Source organism: Coenobita brevimanus, chromosome 76 (assembly GCF_032717465.1).
Source record: "Coenobita brevimanus isolate Jiangsu-jjx chromosome 76, ASM3271746v2, whole genome shotgun sequence".
NCBI lineage: Eukaryota > Metazoa > Arthropoda > Malacostraca > Decapoda > Coenobitidae > Coenobita > Coenobita brevimanus.
The window spans coordinates 5308905-5327258 of record NC_137029.1 but is presented as its reverse complement, the minus strand read 5'-3'; positions in this window follow the sequence as shown (position 1 = coordinate 5327258).

Below are 18354 nucleotides of genomic sequence, written 5' to 3'. Positions count from 1 at the left end.
GCATACAGGTGTAAATGGAACGATGCTGCTGCTGCTGCTTCCGTGTTCCTGCTGTCTTACTAAGGCCCTGGAAAACTGGACAGCCCCTTAGTGGCAATGATAAGCCAGGATGAAAACTGGCGCCCGTAACTGCCTCGTGGCTCAGCAGATTGTCAGGCTTCACTTGCACTTTATCATAACCCGCTACACCATGGCCTGGCTTTGACTTCTTTACCATAACCCTCTACACCATGGCCTGACTTTGACTTCTTTACCATAATCCTCTACACCATGGCCTGACTTTGGCTTCTTCCATAACCCTGTACACCATGGCCTGACTTTGGCTTCTTTACCATATCCCGTTACACCATGGCCTGACTTTGACTTCTTTACCATAACCCGCTTCACCATGGCCTGACTTTGGCTTCTTTACCATAACACGTTATATTAGGACTCCATATTATAATTACAAATCATAATAGATAGATAGATAAATAGATAGATAGACAGCTCTATGCGAGCCTGGGAATGGGAAATGATCTTGCAAGTTACACTGAGGAAAAGCTGACGACAGATTACGAAGTAGCCAGTAAGGAGATGATGCAGTTAGTTGTCAGCAATTCACCGGTGAACAAAGCCTTGTTGACCATACACACACATACACACATACTCACACACAGGCTTCTAGAACTTTCCAATCACAAGGAACACACGTGATACGTCTCCTGTTTCACCAGAATTTAGGAAAGAGAAGTCAGAAGGAAGCTAGCCATAGAACAGACAGGTCGCAGGGAGAAGGGCTTAGCAACTTGAGAGAGAGACAGAGAGAGCGAGACAGAGAGATAGCTAGCGGGACTCTACTTTATACTTCGCTCTGTGTGAGAGACTTGTTAATATTTCCAAGACAAATAAAAATAGTCCCATACTATTCTTTACCTCTCCTGTCACTACATGACAAATGGGAAAGAAGATTATCTACTTACAAAGCTACTCAAGTATAACAACCGCTCGTCCACAAGTCTAATATATATAACTCCACTACAAGTAAATACAAAGTCTTTTATGACAGTTACACCATGGCCTGACTTTGGCTTCTTTTTACAGGGTCTGGTTTATACTGTTTTTATGTTGGTGCTTAACGGTCTAGCTACTTTAATTGATTCTTGATTAAAGAAAAATCGTCTGGGATGGCTAGAACACAGTGGAATACTTGAGTTTTCCCACCATGAGAGGTTTAACATTACCATATGTGTTACTAAGGTTCCTTTAACTAATTTACAGCTGAGTTAAATCGTCTGGCGTTACCTGGACTCTCTTCCCTCACACCTCAAACCCTTCGCCTCTCGTGGTCAGTTTGTTGGTTACTGGATGCATTTATTTTTCTTTTTTCAGCTGTTTGCCTTGTTAGTTCCATGTTGTGCTTCTGTATTTTTCTACCGTCAGATGATTTTCCTCAGTGTGAGGGATGAAAGTTATCGTGAAGAGGCTTGATAACATAGTAATGGAAGAGTATCATCAAATGGGTTAATGGTGCCATCGCAAAAAATAACTTCATAATTTACGATATGCTCTGCACAGATTTTACTGTTACCTAGAGTAGGGAACAATAGTTTGCCAAAATTTCCAGCACTGCCTCTTCCGACTCTCCTCTGTTATCTCACATTCTTAAGATGACTGAGGTTTGGCCTGTTTGCCTGTCCACAGATAAATTTCACATTTCCTCGATATCAGGGAGGAAAGTTATGGACATTCTGATATTTGTGAAGAAGAATCAGTGGATTAGTAGGTCACAGTTTGTTGCTGGCTGTACCACACGCTGGTTACGTCAGTGATTCCATATACTTATACCAGGTTGATGTCATCTGATTCTGGCTCAATGATTCAACGAGATTTTTGTGATTGAAAGTAAATAAATATTGGTCACAAAATATAATGTACGGTTTTGTGTGTGTGTGTGTGTGTGTGTGTGTGTGTGTGTGTGTGTGTGTGTAATTCACCGGGTCGGTCAGAATCACTTGATGGTCGTGATCGTCAGCTTTTACCCTCCCGGAAGGGAGCTGAGAGCTCATATAGTCCGATCTAAGGGCAAGGCTGTGACCTTCACACACGCACACACCCGTCCCCTTGCTCAAGGGGGACAGTAACCACCCACTTCGTCAGTGAAACTTTTCGCAACCTGAGCGAGGCGCGAACTCCCGTCCACCAGTTGGCAAGCGGGAACGTTACCACTGCACCAGCGAGCGGTGTGTGTGTGTGTGTGTGTGTGTGTGTGTGTGTGTGTGTGTGTGTGTGTGTGTGTGTGTGTGTGTGTGTGTGTGTGTGTGTGTGTGTGTGTGTGTGTGTGTGTGTGTGTGTGTGTGTGTGTGTGTGTGTGTGTGTGTGTGTGTGTGTGTGTGTGCGCGCGTGCGTGCCTGCGCGAACTAGTGCGACTCGTGTGGCTTTGCACGGGGGCGTGTTTGCTTCGAAAAAATGGAGCATAGTTGACGATGTAAGTCTTAATGTCACAGTACTAAGAATGCTTACCCGTATCCTACACGACCGTCTTTGAGAGACAGAGTAGGACTCAGTCCGTCACTCTCTTAAGATCTACCCGTAACTATCTATTGCCAGACCCCTTAAACCTGTAAAGGGTGGCCACAAACAAATGGCCTCCATGTCTCCCTGTCCCCTGCCATTTCATTGCCCTGCTCCCAGTTTTCATCCCCCTCTCTCATATACCTCTTCACTCCATCCCTCCATCTCACTCATACACTCTTCTCGTCAGTCTTTCACTCTCCATCCTCTCCACATGTCCAAACCTCCTCAATGTGTTTCTCCTAAAGTTTCCTATCACATCCACATCCACACTACAACGCTTCTTCACTTCCTCATTTGTCAGTCTGTCTCTTCATGTGACTCTACATGCTCCTCTCAAATAACTCATTCCCACTTCTCTCACTCTTGACTTCTGTCCCTCCAACAAGGTCCAAGCTTCACTTCTATACGTTAGAGCTGATATTACAGTACTGTCATGTAGTAGCTTTTTCACTTCCATGCTCACTTCCCTGTTTTTTATCACTGCTTTCAAGGAACCAGCAACCTTTCTTCCCTTTCAAACACTTCACCCTCTAAACTTCCATCGTAAGATCATTTACTGATTACTTAGGAAAGTTCCTTATTCTTGTATCCTCACAGGACAAGGCATAAATCTCTCTCTCTCTCTCTCTCTCTCTCTCTCTCTCTCTCTATCTATCTATCTATCTGTCTGTCTGTCTATCCATCTCTATCTGTCTACGTAAGCATGCATGTATGTATGTATGAATGTAAACTTCTGAATAATATCAACCAACTACTCAAGAAACATGCATATGCAGTGGTACTAAAAAAGAGGGGAATGAAATGTCACACCTAAAAGATGAGTAATTTTCAGCAGTCACATAAAGGTTCGTCCTGTGAGATAGTGTTGGGCAGATATCTATGGCTATTAACAGTGTCAATAGTTGTGGGAGGTTTATAGGATGGTGGCTGGGGGCGTTCACTACAAAACACTTGGTTTGGACTCGTACATTTTGCACTAAAAGTGAGTGTTGTGCCGGGTGGCCGGCGAGACAGCCTGGCACTGGCACTGGTATAAGAACTGACACTGACCTGACTCTGATATTAACACTGCTACTGACTCTGGTATAGGCATTAGCACTGGCGTTGATACTGACTGTTACTGGCACTGAAACTGGCACTGTTGCTGGTACTGCTACTGACACTGACGATGGCACTTACTCTGGCACTGAAGTGTACGGGCACTGGTACTGACACGACTAGGCTACTAGTACTGACTTTTGCACTTACAATGGCACTGGCACGCTCGCATTCGTTATCACACCCACGCTGCTTTCTTATAAATTCCTCTGCAGTCCCGAACCCCGACACTGTGTTGTATTTATGAACACACTCACCGCCGCAGGCCTTTATGTTTCAGAATTCCATATTTCCTTCTATCAATAATAAATTCTAAAGAAATTATAAATATACAATTTCATATCGTTATATGAAATATTATATCTACTGTACCTATGCTTCGTTGTGATTGCATTGCACGTGTCTGATATGAGAGGGCAACTGCACTGTACCATAAAACACATACAGAAATATTTAAGCACAGGTGCTGTTGTATATCATCTGGAGGAGTTCCGTCTTAATACGTGTTACCGCTGTCTTTAATGAACACACAGTTATTGACTGGTTTATGGTGCAGTTCGCCTGTTTTCATCAATATAGCCAGTCGTCAGAACAAAGAAGGAAAATGGTGAGGACGGTGAAATCGGCTGAGCTGGATGTCAGGCTAACGGCAGGCATCACTCACATGCCAAGTTACGATGTTAAGCACGAGGGATGGTGCCGGGTGCCGCGATAAAGCTTGGCTGGCTGATGAGGGAGAACAATTGTGCGCCCACATAAATTTGGTTCTCCGACAAATTCTTCGAATCTCAAATGAAAAAGGAAACACCGTTCCGCCAGTTTGTATGAGGATATTGTGTTGGTATTATTGGTGTGTATAGGCGTGGCAGTATTGTGGCGGGTGTGCAGGTGAGGGATGGCAGTATTGTAGTGGGTGTGTAGGTAAGGGATGTCAGCTGAATGTGCAGGCAGTGGCATGCCCAGGTGGTGAATCGGTTGAACGATATCAGAGTCCAGATACCGTATTTCGGACTTTCTTAAGCTTATTTCATATATAAGATTAAATGTTATACTTTCATCTTTCACCCAAACAACTAATGAACACGTTAAAACCAATCCTGAGTGAGTAATGAAGTGAAAAATTCGATAAAACAAAGTGGTTCGTGACAATAATACATTGCCAGGATCCATGTTGATCATCAGAGCTGATTATGATTGTTCATAAACACTGCCCCTGAGACTGTGTGTGCAAACGATTGTAACCAGTTCAAACGATAGTTTCCATGCCAGTTTTTTACTATAACAATTCGTGTTCTTTTCGGTATTTTGCCATTTTAATATTGATTTTGGTTACGAGGTGTATGGCAGCTGCATAATTGAAGACAAACGCATGTACAAGCACTTTTATACACAATTTAATCTTATTAAGAAGTTGCAAACAAGGCTGCAGGTAGTGCCACAAAGAAGATATATACTGTAAGTTTACTGTTATCTTTGACTCATCCATATTCCCTAATGTCACTTTAACACTAATTCATGAGTGAAGCCAAATATATACAGAAACACTCTTATACACAAGTGAAGCTTATAGCAGTTTATAAACACAGCGGCAGGTAAACACAGTACACTACCTACCCGGGCCAGAGCGGCGCTGTTTGTGGAGGAGACTAGCCTATCTGCGGCCTTGTTTGTGCTGCATAATAAGTGCTGTGCCTCGCAGTGCTACCACACACACACACACTGCCTGCAAGATCCTCCGGCAGGAAGTGGAGCGCATGTTACCTCCTTGATAGAGATACATTAGTAGGTCCGTACGTTGCTAACTTTATGGATCCTCTTTTTTGACCTACACACTTATGGAATATCACAGTCAGTATCTATCTACAGTATATACCTAAAATATATACCTCTTTATCAATCTTTATATATTCATGCTATCTTCAAAAACTTTTAATCACCTTAAATAACATTTGCAACCCCCATATAAAAGACACTATCCCCAAATACACTTTCTGCTTCACTGTGGTATCCCAGATTACACTGCGTTGCTCAAAAATACACTATAGACGTCCAAAATACACTTGCAGTTCGACTATTTCACCATCTTCACCATCAGTCACTACAAATCCATTGATGAACAAAGGCCTCCATGAATCCTATAACTGTGGCAATCTCTGCCATGTTTTGCCTCTAAACTTTTCCATTGCATCATCTCCAAGTCTGTCTGGCATTTTTCTGTTGCGCTTGCTATCTCTTCAGGTCCAGCCAGCCAACCTCTTATTTCATCTGTTATACATCCTCTCTTCCAACTATATATGTGTCTTGATCACCTCCATTTTCGCCTATTTATTACCATAGCAGCACGACTTGAGTTCCCCAGAATACTCTTGCAGGTTGATTGTAGTCATTATCATCATCATCATCATCGTAAAGTCCTTTTTCCGGTATGAAAAAAATAATCAAAGAAAGATAAAGTAGGAAAGTGTGAGAACTGTCACCAGCATGGCCAGTGAAATAGGCTTTATCACCTGCACAGTTTGGCAGGTATTTGTCTTTACATATACACCTGCCATGTAAAGTTCACTATAGTACCCTGGGACAATACAGCCACACCATTTGCAACTAAATAAAACTTTTACCTGCCTCTTATTACCACAGTATGATTATAGTCTTATTAACCCTAGGACGAATCCGACCGAATCTCTTTCACTTCGAGGACCCACTTTTTCTTACCCACACTATTGCAAAACTAGTTTATTCTAGTAAGGAAGGACAACTGTTGGTGACCTGGGACAGTGAAGAAAATTTTTAACACATCCTGATCCAAATGTCTTCTCTGACATGAATGAAATCGTATGGACAAAACATAAATAAACCAAAACGGAAGTCGAGGGAGTAAAGACGTTAAATATTTCCCGCACCGTACTAAGTTAATAGAGGTTGTTCTAACTAATTCAAGAACATGTAGGAGTGTCCCTAAAGTAAAATTGACTGGTGGTTGCAGGAAATACATATAAAAAGTCATCATAGTGAAATAATTTACTTCGACAGACAATACCACTAAGGCCTAGCAAAGACTTTGTATCTGAGTATCTTAACATCTCCTTCCGTATGACAATGGTGTGTTTGTGTACATTGCTATACGATATTAATCACTTCTCTCCCTTGAAATATTTACTGACAATTATCATTTATACCACAAGAGGATTTTAGCCCCTTTAACCCGTAGCGTCCCAGCAGATTTTTCACCAATGACCCCTCCCCCCCAAATCCGGCAGATTTTAGAAAAGTTTTTTTTGGCTAAAGCCTCTGCTGTTTATGAGAAACATCGAAAATTCAGAGAGAAAGTGCTCAGTTGAGTTTAAAAATACGGTAGAAGTAAGAGCACCTTTAGCCTACCTTGTTACTGTGTTCTCTCATGCCAGGCTCGAGAGAAAACGTCTTCTCTGAGAGGGGTAGCTATTTCAAATCATTCATAACTGGTTAGATATTTATTTATTTGGTATGAATTTATATGTAGTACAAGAGTATATTGGTTTTCAGACAATAATATAGGCAATATAAGCTCTGTTCACTCACCAAATACATCAACATATGGCACTTTCTTTTACGACGTTACCACCTCGTCACTTCTGCTTGCTTCTTCCTCTGGCTTATTTCTTCCTTTGTCCTCCACCTCAGGAATCACTTTCGCCTTGAATTTCGTCATTGGAGAGACTGTGGTGCGACATGTCTTTACTGGCCAGGTCACTGCTAACAGGTGAGATGCCGAGAAATTGGCATGTGGGGGGGAGGGGGGTCAGGTGGGGTCAGGCATTATCCCCACCTGGCGTTGGCTAGAGGAAGGTTTCCCACATAAGCCTACCAAAAATCACCCGTGAAACTTGAAAAATGTGCAAATGACGGACCTCGCAATTGCATAACGTATGGATAAGTCATCGGGTGTCACCGTGACAAAACGTGATGACGTATCCATACGTCATCGGGATGCGGCGGGTTAAGAATACTGTTCACACTGGTGGAGTTACATACACACTTATGTAACCCCTTCAGTCCAAGAGGTATTTCCTAAACTATCACATGATCCATTCCTTTAGTCAGGTTAGAATACATAATATCCAAGTAAAGGGACTATTTGCCTTATGGATTATTTGCCACAAGGGATTATTTGCCTTATGAATTATTTGCCTTAAGGATTATTTGCCTTATGGATTATTTGCTGCGAGGGATTATTTGCCTTATGAATTATTTGCCTTATGGATTATTTGGCTTAAAGATTATTTGCCTTATGGATTATTTGACTTAAGGATTATATGCCTTAAGGATTATTTTCCTTGAGGGATTATATGCCCTAAGGAGTGCTTGCCTTTAGGGATTATTTGCCATAAAGGATTAGTTGCCTAAAGGGATTATTTGCCTTAAAGGAGACCTCCCAGGGTGGGACAGGCAGTATCACCGCACCTAAACCCCTACAGCACGATGACCTTATTTTATTTTATTTTTGTTACCTCCTGATGGTTTTATTTATTTAACTTCTTCACTACGATGACGCATTTTTTCATCTTAGGCTTCCACCAGACGATTTTATTCAGCTTGGGGTCTGCACTAGTGAAGGACATAATGATGGCTGTATTTAACTGCTCCACTTCAACTAACGTATTATACGTCCTCCCCAAAAAAATAAAGTAAAAAGGATTCAAAATACCAAAAGTAAAGCAGAATACACGTCTTCAAGGTGACCGTGTTCCGGATTTATTTGTGGTTGTGAATTGGCTGAGTTAAAGTCAACAGACGGCATCCAGAAGACAGACTTAATATTCTCTTTATGCATGTCAGCAACTTATTTCTTAACTTTTATTCCGGCGACCTCTTTATTAGCTTGGCCTTGATGTTGCCAGATTTGTCACACTGAAAGGATATTTGGAACTGCCTTTATCTATTGTATTATATTAGATCTTTCAAGATGAATAAAATCATTGCCCGCCAGGAAGCCTGAAATAAAACACTACCGGTCTTAAATATCTAAGCAATTATCATTATGAATAGCGTGTTTGTAGTGCATGGGTGGCAGCAGTAAAGTGTTAGTAATGCACTGAACATGGATTAGCTTACCAAATGTGCGAGGTGAGGCTCACGCTTGTATTAAGTTTCTCTGGTGCATATTCAGGACTGCATTTGTTACAGTTCTTCCACGAGATACATTACAGTGCATAGTTTGCATATTTGTTTATTCAAGATGTAGTTCCTGACTGAGCACACATACACACTGCACATATTCTCAGTTGTTTGTTTTTTAATCCAGGCGAAGATGCACTTGACAGTTTGATGATGAATGGCTGAATGCACCATGTTCGAGTAACATCATTGTATTTCAAATAATTACAGGTAATGTGCATCGAAACCTAATAATTATCTGAAATACAACGATGTTATTGGGACATGAAACATTCAGCCAATAATCACCAACCTGTCAAATGCATCTTCTCCTCGGAAAAAAAAAAAATAAATAAAAACAGGTTAATAACACACCAGCAGGGGTGTACTTAGAGTTGCACAGGCTCACCGCGCTCTTCCCACTATCAACATGGACTATCAATGCATGGTCAGTCCCAAACAGGCAGTGTTTTGTATATCTTAAAAAAAAAATATTGATACAAAACTAGGTTAACACTGTAAAAGTTTCCTAGGACTTCATAAATAGTATTATCTTCTACCTCTGTGATGCGATAAGAAAAAATATATAGGGCAATCACAGCCACATTCACTGTAGCTTACACTCACCACAGAGTTACTAATCAAACACTCGACTTTTGCTGTCAATGCTACTTATTTTTCCTTCAATCATTTTAAAAGAAGGAAGTCTGTACACACACAAAAGTAAGAGACACACAATTTTGTACATTATGCTGAGCTATGAAACATCGGTCGTAAATTGCACTCAGACAGTGATTATTATATTCATCACCCACTTGCCTGTTTTTATTTCTCCAGTCTCTAAATTGTCGATCCTTACGGCACGTCTGTGCACCCTGCCACTGTACACACTGTGCCATACGGATAGGTGAGTGATTGGAGGCATAAGATGTAACAGGAAGTCTGAATGTTGCCGTGGCACTCCAAGTGTTTGATCAGTGCGAATCTAGATTTAGGATGGATTTTCCTACGACGGTTGATGTAGTACCTGTTGCTGGGATTATTGCAGCCATTTTGTGCTGTGGTACTTTGTGATTTAATGGAAGTATTTCTGTTGTTGGCACACTGAAAGCAGTGATGAGAAATAGGGAGGTGAGTATGGAAGTTAAGAAGTCACTGCATGATGGTATTGTGATCCCTACCCTGACGTATGGAAGCGAGGCGTGGACCTTGCAAGAGGGGAACAAGTCAAGAGTGAGAGCAGTGGAAATGAGTTACTTGAGAGGAGCATGTGGAGTGACATGGAGGGACAGGTTGACGAATGAAGAAGTGAAGGAACGTTGTGGGGTAGATGTGGATGTGGTTGAAAAGATTAGGAGAAATACACTGAGGTGGTTTGGACATGTGGAGAGGATGGAGAATGAAAGACTGACTAAGAGGGTGTATGTAGGTGAGGTGGAGGGAGGGAGAGGGAGGGGTAGACCGAGGATGAGGTGGAGGGATGGAGTTGAGAGGTATATGAGGGAGGGGGGGGTGAGTTGGGGGGAGGGGAGTCAAATGGTGGGTGACAGAGTGACTTGGAGGCGTTTTGTCTGCGGCCACCCTTTGCGGGATTAGGGCGTCGGGCTATAGATAGATAGATTTCTGTACTATAAATATTCTTTAACCAGTTCACTTGTGCACAAATGATAAGTCGCCGATATGCCATACACAAGCACCTTGACACCGAGGTGAATAAAAATGCCTTGTAATTGTAACAATATGCTCGAAAAATAGTTTAGTATATAATTGACTATCATAGTAATTGTACAGAAGGAAAAGTAATGAGCCTACTTATAATAGTCAGAACTTAATACAGAAATGTATATAGTTATATATTTTTGCAAAGGTGGATGGCAAGGTAATTTAAAATGAACCATTCGGGGACAAATTCAAAAAACCTGCTAAGACACATCATTTCTTAACCCAAATCAGTAATATCAATATTATAATCTCATTGTTATGCCCCATAAAGTCGTGCTGAAAACGTCTGTGTCTGCAGCTGATTCAAACTACCACTACTAAGAATAGATTAATAGCGCGCGCACACACACACACACACACACACACACACACACACACACACACACACACACACACACACACACACACACACACACACACTCATCTTAGTGCCCAATTATACTGAGATGATGTATATAATAGTGTAAACCCGGACATCATCCTTTACATATCCTAGAATAATTGCCTGTGATGATATTATGCGACCATTGCCACCACAATTATTGCAGTAATAAACGCTGTCCCCATCACAAATGCATCAGTCACAGTAACACCGCGGACCAGCAGGAAGCTCAGTGGAATATTACATTGCGGTGAACTGGTATATTGTGGCACTGCAATAGACATTAGTGTGTCTTGATTACACCCACATACTGGCATTATGTTTAGTGAGTTTAAGGATAGGGGTATTGGTGTCTGGGGTGCGTCTGAGGTGTGTGTGGTGTGCATCTTGCTTGTGTCTGAGGTGTCTGGAGTGTGTTTGACGGTTATCTCCGAAGACAAACGACATCTTTTGGGATGTAATGATTGAAGAGGCTGCGGCTGTCCATACTGTCCTTTGTCTTGTTTTTATCGCTAAATTTTCAGACACAATACGAAATGCTTTGTTATGTACATCGTCTTAATTCGGTACGTCTGCTCGGGATATCAGAGCCTGGGGGCAGGACTGGTGAAAGGGGGCAGTTACTGTACGAAACATTAGTAACACGAGAACATCCAGTAATACGAAGTATGTGTGAAAGTTTGTCTCGTACTGGATGGAAGCTACAGTTTTACATGCAAGATTGTATTGTGGTTACGTAAACGAGGCTGATTAATGACTATATAGATATGCCTTAGATATGCAGGACATGAAATATAAATGCAACAACCTTGACTGTGTTAACACTGACAGCCACATGCCTAAGCGACAATTAGAGATCTGAAATATAGAGAACGAGATGAAAGGAAAATATTAGATCCTTCAGAAAAAAAAAAAAAAATACACATTCATGCAAGGCTCTGTTTGGGTCAGCGTTCGGTTTTACACTGTTCGTTGAATTTGACACTTTTCCCACATTTCAGATCAACAGAACATTCAGCAATGAGATCATAAACAAACATTTAACCTTTTTTTTTTCACAGAAGATGAACAGAGGAAGGAAAAACAAATAAAGAGAAATAATCCATACACCAGATGTGCCCTCGATTCATAAAAAATCGGTAACAGTTGAACTTGAACTGCTGTAGGTTGAAGTTTGGGGGGAAATTATTCTGGAGGAGCGAGTTCCAAAGGGATACAGTTCGGGGAAAAAAAGAATTTTGATAGGCAGAAGTTCTGCAATATGGCAGTGTGATCGTCCAGTCATGAGCACCAACAAATGTCCATGTGGCACGGGGGAAGGCGAGGAGTGGTGGCACAATGGATACAACTTTGTCTGGGCATTTGCCAAAAAATTATCTCTAAAATCATGCAGGCGAGGCAACATTCCTTACTTATAAGGGAAGTTGTTCATTTGTAATTGCAGGGTTGTTAATAATTCTTACAGCTCTGTTCTGAATTTTTTCCTGTTGTTTTAGTGCATCCTCCCCACATCCATTCCACATGGGTGGGCAATACTAGAGCTGAGAGTGCACATAACTTGTAAATTATAGCTAACTGCTAGTCAATGAATAAGTTACGGATTCTGTACACTAATCCAAATTTCTTTGAAGCGGTTTTAGCAAGTCATCTGATATGAGAGGTCCAACTGAGCATACTGTTAAGTGCAACACCAAGAATTTCAATACTTTTAGAGATGGGAATACTAGTAGCACTGAAGGTAATATAGGAATCAGGTAATATCCGTCTATCAGTAAATTGCATATATATGGTTTTCCCATCATTAAATGAGTCAATGTTATTTTGTTCCCATTCTGCGATCTTAGATAAGTCTTGATTGAAAGAAATTGCTGTACTGAGTTGGAATTAGGGTTATTAAATTTGTGAAAGGATGTTTAAATGTGAAGGAACTGTGAAGTGTTGAGTCATCAACATATGAGTGAATGGGATTATGGGTGATAGATAAGAGATCATAAATGTGAATATAGGAAGAGGATTGGAGCCAGAACTGATCGTTGTGGCATGCCAGCATTAACTGAATGGAAATTGGAATAAACATTATCTACTTTTACTCTTATCTTTCTGTCACTGAGATATGAGGAAATCAGTGGATCAAAAGCTGATAGGCAAGAGCAAGGGAGTTTGGATAGCAGGGAACGGTGCCACACTGTCAAAAGCTTTAGGAATATAAAGAGATACTGCACGAGTTTTTCCATTTTGGTCAGTTGACTGATGGATGGGATGAGTCAGGAGATTGAGTATTTCAACAATGGATCTTTTGTGGCGAAAACGAAACTCTGTCACTAATTAAGTTGCTGGATTAAGATGTTTAACAGTATACTTGTTCATTACAATCTCAAATATTTTACCAGAAGATATGATAGCTATTGGTTTGTAATCAGAGGGGTCAGAGGAACTTCGTTTCTTTGGAACTGGGTGAATATTGACTTCTTTCCAAGAATTAGGAAATGAAGAAGAACGCATGCATAGTCAGAATAATTTAGCCAGAACAGAAGCAAGTTCTGGGGAATACTTGTTCAAAGCAATTGGAGGAATTCCATCTGAGCATGGAGCTTTGTTGGTTGGTAAATTGCCTAGGATGGATTTTACGTATCTAGTCTGTATTTTAAGTGGAGCAATTTCGGAAGTAAAATTCTAGTACAGGGACGTTCTGGCTGACTTCCTCTAACGTAGAATTTCTAGGAAACGTACTGACAGGGATGTTCGCTTTTCCACACGAGTCATTTATAGTGTTACCATTTGAAGATTTTATTGGAGGAATGGGTGATGACTTATTTAAGATATTGTTGAAAGAAATGAGAGACGACCAGAATATTTTATTGTCATTAGGATTACAGTAGTGTCATTATGTTGCTGTGAATTTTTTCAACTTGACCTTTGCAATATGGATACTTATGTTTCGTTAAATATTTCTGGTTTAAGACTGACTACAGAAACAGTAATCGTTGTTGGTCTCTACAGCATTAACTATCTCAGCACTGAATTCGATAACATAAGAACCAAAGGTATGTCAAATACACATCCTCGCCACATTCCCGCGCGTCCATAGTCAGAGTTCAAGAGTGTCGAAGTACCAGATGCTCCGAGCCTCTGGAAATAACAGTGCTCGTAAACTCAGTAACTTAACTGACCATTTGACGAAGTAATTTTTTTTGAGGGGTGGGTAGGTGGGGGAGGGTATTGTGCAACGCTAATCTTCACAGGATGTACTTACCCCTCCCCTTCCCATCATCCACCACTAATACGCTCATCTCTCCCCACTTACATCACTCTTCCTCTCCCTCCCCCCCCACACGCATCAAACTTTCAAGAGAAATCTGTTCCCACCCCATACGCCACCTCTCACACAACACTCATCTTCACAGGGTGTGCTCGTCCCGCCCTACCCCACCAGCCACCACCATCCCCGCCCATAATACCCCATGCTAGGTACGGGGGTCGCAGGCTGGGCTAGCCTGAATCACAACATTTAACACCTTCACAACGATAGTGTCTGTTATATTTCATTATTGTATCATCAGGCGACTTTGCTCAGCTCTGGGGAGAAATATCCTAACAAAGCGGTTACTTCAGCTTGCGTCAGACTCATAGAATACCACCAGTCTATGCCAGAAAAAAAAAGGAAATACCAAGAATATAATAAAAATGACATCCACGTGGTGAAGGGGCTAAGGGCTGGTGACGGACCGGCGCCCTGGTGGCCATACATGCTGGAATAATCTCGTGCGGATTCAAACTGACGACCACATCACCTGCTCTTGACCCCGATTGGCTCCTCATACCACTAGACCACATGGCGACAAACAAACATATAAATGTGTTTCATCATCATGGCCAGCATATGACATTATTTCCCTCTAACTGAAGGCGTACTTTCACTCATTCAGTCCAGTGACGTTTCCTTCTGATTCGTGCTGTGTACAGGAGATTATATGTTGTTTAGGTGACACATTCTGCACTAGATGGCTTACAGTAGATATTGCCTTTTTTTAACTCCTTCACTACCAGAGGGTTTTGATTAATGGCATAAAATAGTAAGGCAGTAGCAAGAATAAATTTTTAAAATAAGTCACCGAAGTCAGTGGGTTAATATATTCCACACTTTTATTACTGGTTCTTAGTCTGCTGTTTATGATGCCAACATATTCACATTAGAAAAAAAAAAAAACGTAACCATGTGCCACATATATATAAACTTGGGTGAAGAAGAGTTGAACACACCCAGCTGGGAAGGATGTTAAGCTTGATGCAAGAGTTATCAGGCTCTGCATTAACAAACAGGGGTAGGGTAGTGGCAGAGTCGCTTAATTATTAGTCCCTGGCAAAGAGTTACTGCATCTGTGGATGAATTTTTTGTTTGTTGCTACTGCCAGAGTTGTTGTTGGTTATTAATTTTTGTTATTGCTGCTGTTTTTGCTACTTTTGTGATTGTCGCTAGTGTTATTGTTGTTGCTGATGTTTTTTTGCTGTTGTCATTGCTGTGTTTTTGTGCTGGGAGTATTCTTGGTATTTTTCACAGTAACATAAAAAAAAAAAAAAATTGTTCACTGACAATGCACTTGAAGCAATCAACCATAACTGTCTGAACAATATCCGAAATAGTCCGGTACTTTCTTGCATGACGGAGTTAACATACAATAATAATAATAATAATAATAATAATAATGATAATAATAATTTAGTCAAAGTTTCGATCCCCGACATATGTACTCGAGCGAAAGACTTATCGCATCAGCTAGAAATGGGGGCAGGAGTCGGGAGGAAAACTCTGTAGTACAGCAGCGAACTTCTTTGGATATCTCAGCCAATTTTGAAGTTACAAGAAAGATTGACACCAATATGGAAATCGCAAAAAAAATTCTCAATTGTTTTCATTTCATAGACTACCCGTAATTCCCAATAGTTTTTCCGTAAATCGGTGAAACGATTTTTTACAAGGCAGATTAGCGTAACAGCCGGCTGCGCAAGAAGTAACGGCCTAAGGTTGCGTGAGCAATGCAGCAGTATTTGCCGACGATTGCTGAGAGCAACCAGGCTTTGCCTTTTCAAAACAAATAGTACCTTCTGTTTGGCTTTTTTTTTTTTTTTTTTTTTTTTTTTTGAAAAAATGTTGACTGAATCCGAGTTAAACTAATACAATACGCTGTTCGACGAAAGAATTTCTGAATTTCTTATTTCTGATTCGATCGGAGCACACAGACAGATCTGATGAAAATAATTTTTGTGAGTGAGCACAAAGCAAAGTCATTATTAACCTACTAGGTTTCAAGCACTAGACGAAGTGTGAGGGAATATTTTTGGTGTAATCTAATAAGTTCTTTTTAGTATATGCAGGTCAGGAAATCAAAGGAAGATGATGAGCCACATGAGACAATATTCAGCACTGCCTGACTTGCTCTCTCGCTCGCTGGAACACGTTCCACATTTTCAGTGTGGACGCCTATTACATGTTAATAATAATAATCCACAGGTCACTTGAGGCTACATGAGGTCCAGTTACCGGTACGTCCTTCACATCCATTTCGACCCAACTGAGTCAAGGAAGGTCACCTGGGGAAAACTTCCGAACTGAACAGTAGGCATCTTAAACATTATGCTGTGTTCTCTATAACTTGGCTTATAACTGCCATCTCTCCATCTTCACTGCTGACCTGTAACAAGAGATTGATGCTGGAAGTGTTATGGAAAGGATGAAGAACGGTCGTGTTCTCGTAGTCTGTCGATGAGAGGCGGTAGCTCAGTCGGTAGAAAGGTGACCTGCAGTCCTATCGTACCCAGGTTCAAATCCCCGCTTAGGAAGGGAACAGTTTAAAGATTTGAATTTAAAACAGACTTTACTGATCTACCAGAAGACCCGCCGACATGTAAAAATACCCCCTCTAATACCAATACACCAGTCCTATATGAGACAGCCCTATAGTAGGACTCGCCTAAGTTTGAGGCTGTGGTGTGGCCCGCACCTGTGTACAATGGTGCCACGTTGCCCCAACTTGCGATGTGAAACGGAAGCTATTTATGTACAAGGCAACACAAATACGATAAATTCAGATGAATAAAACTTACACTTGTGTATTTTGATGGATGAATCAACAGTAATCTTATTATGCATAAAATATTTATACAGTAACACAGAAACATGGCATACATATTGTACAGTGTTGCGAAAAGAAATTGTAGTCACTTTTAATGTTTTTTAGCGTAGTTTTAGGGTGGGTAATAATATTACAGTTATGGATATAAGAGAATGAGCCTGAAAAAAGAAGAAATATGCCAATATCCAAAGTAAAAGAAATAATTCATATAATTCTTGTGAGTGGCAATACTGACACACCCAGTCTGGCCTAAGGTAAAGTACGTACCTCCATAGACCCAAGCATAGCTTGTACAGGTGTTGCTAGGGAAAAATGCTTACATTTACTGGCTTCTACTGTAATTTTAAGGGCGAGGAATAATCACATTTATAATCATAAGCTAATATGTAGGACAAAATAGTAGGCATATGCCAATACTGAAGTAGAAAAAAAAACATTATTCATTCGCGAGCGGCAACACTTCCACGCCCAGTCGGTGGCCTTGATCTCAGGGGTGGTGTGGAAATGATGTCAAATTTACAATATATATAATATTATGTAAAAGAAAATATCCAAAATGTCTCTTGCAATAAAAGAGAGAGAGAGAGAGAGAGAGAGAGAGAGAGAGAGAGAGAGAGAGAGAGAGAGAGAGAGAGAGAGAGAGAGAGAGAGAGAGAGAGAGAGACAGGCAGGAGAGGGGCAAGGAGACGGGTGGTGGTGGTGGAGGCATTGTCAGGCTGAGAGAGAGATGGAGGAAGGGGAAAGAGAATGAATGAATGAAAATCAATCATGGTACTGCAATAACGGGTCATCTGTTGCCGTATACAAAAAATGATAAATATCACTAAATATAACAAAACCAAATTAACAAATGAAAGCACAATTATAAATAACTTATAAAAGAATCAAAAGTACTCAGGGTGGCTCACATTTCCCGCCAGGAGAGAGAGAGAGAGAGAGAGAGAGAGAGAGAGAGAGAGAGAGAGAGAGAGAGAGAGAGAGAGAGAGAGAGAGAGAGAGAGAGAGAGAGAGAGAGAGAGAGAGAGAGAGAGAGAGAGAGAGAGAGAGAGAGAGAGAGAGAGAGAGAGAGAGAGAGAGAGAGAGAGAGAGAGATAACGGTATAGAAAACGTGGCACCACTGTATACAGGTGCGGGCCACACCACAGCCGCAAACTTAGGCGAGTCCTACTATAGTATGTATTCAATATGGACGGTGGGTGTTGGCGCCGAAGTGGTGACATGTAGAGGTGTATGAAATGTAGGAGGACTAATGGGCCTTGGGAACAGGCTGTGAAGCCTATGCCCAGAGTCGGACACATAAAAATAATAATAGCAATAATAATAAGCTGCAAG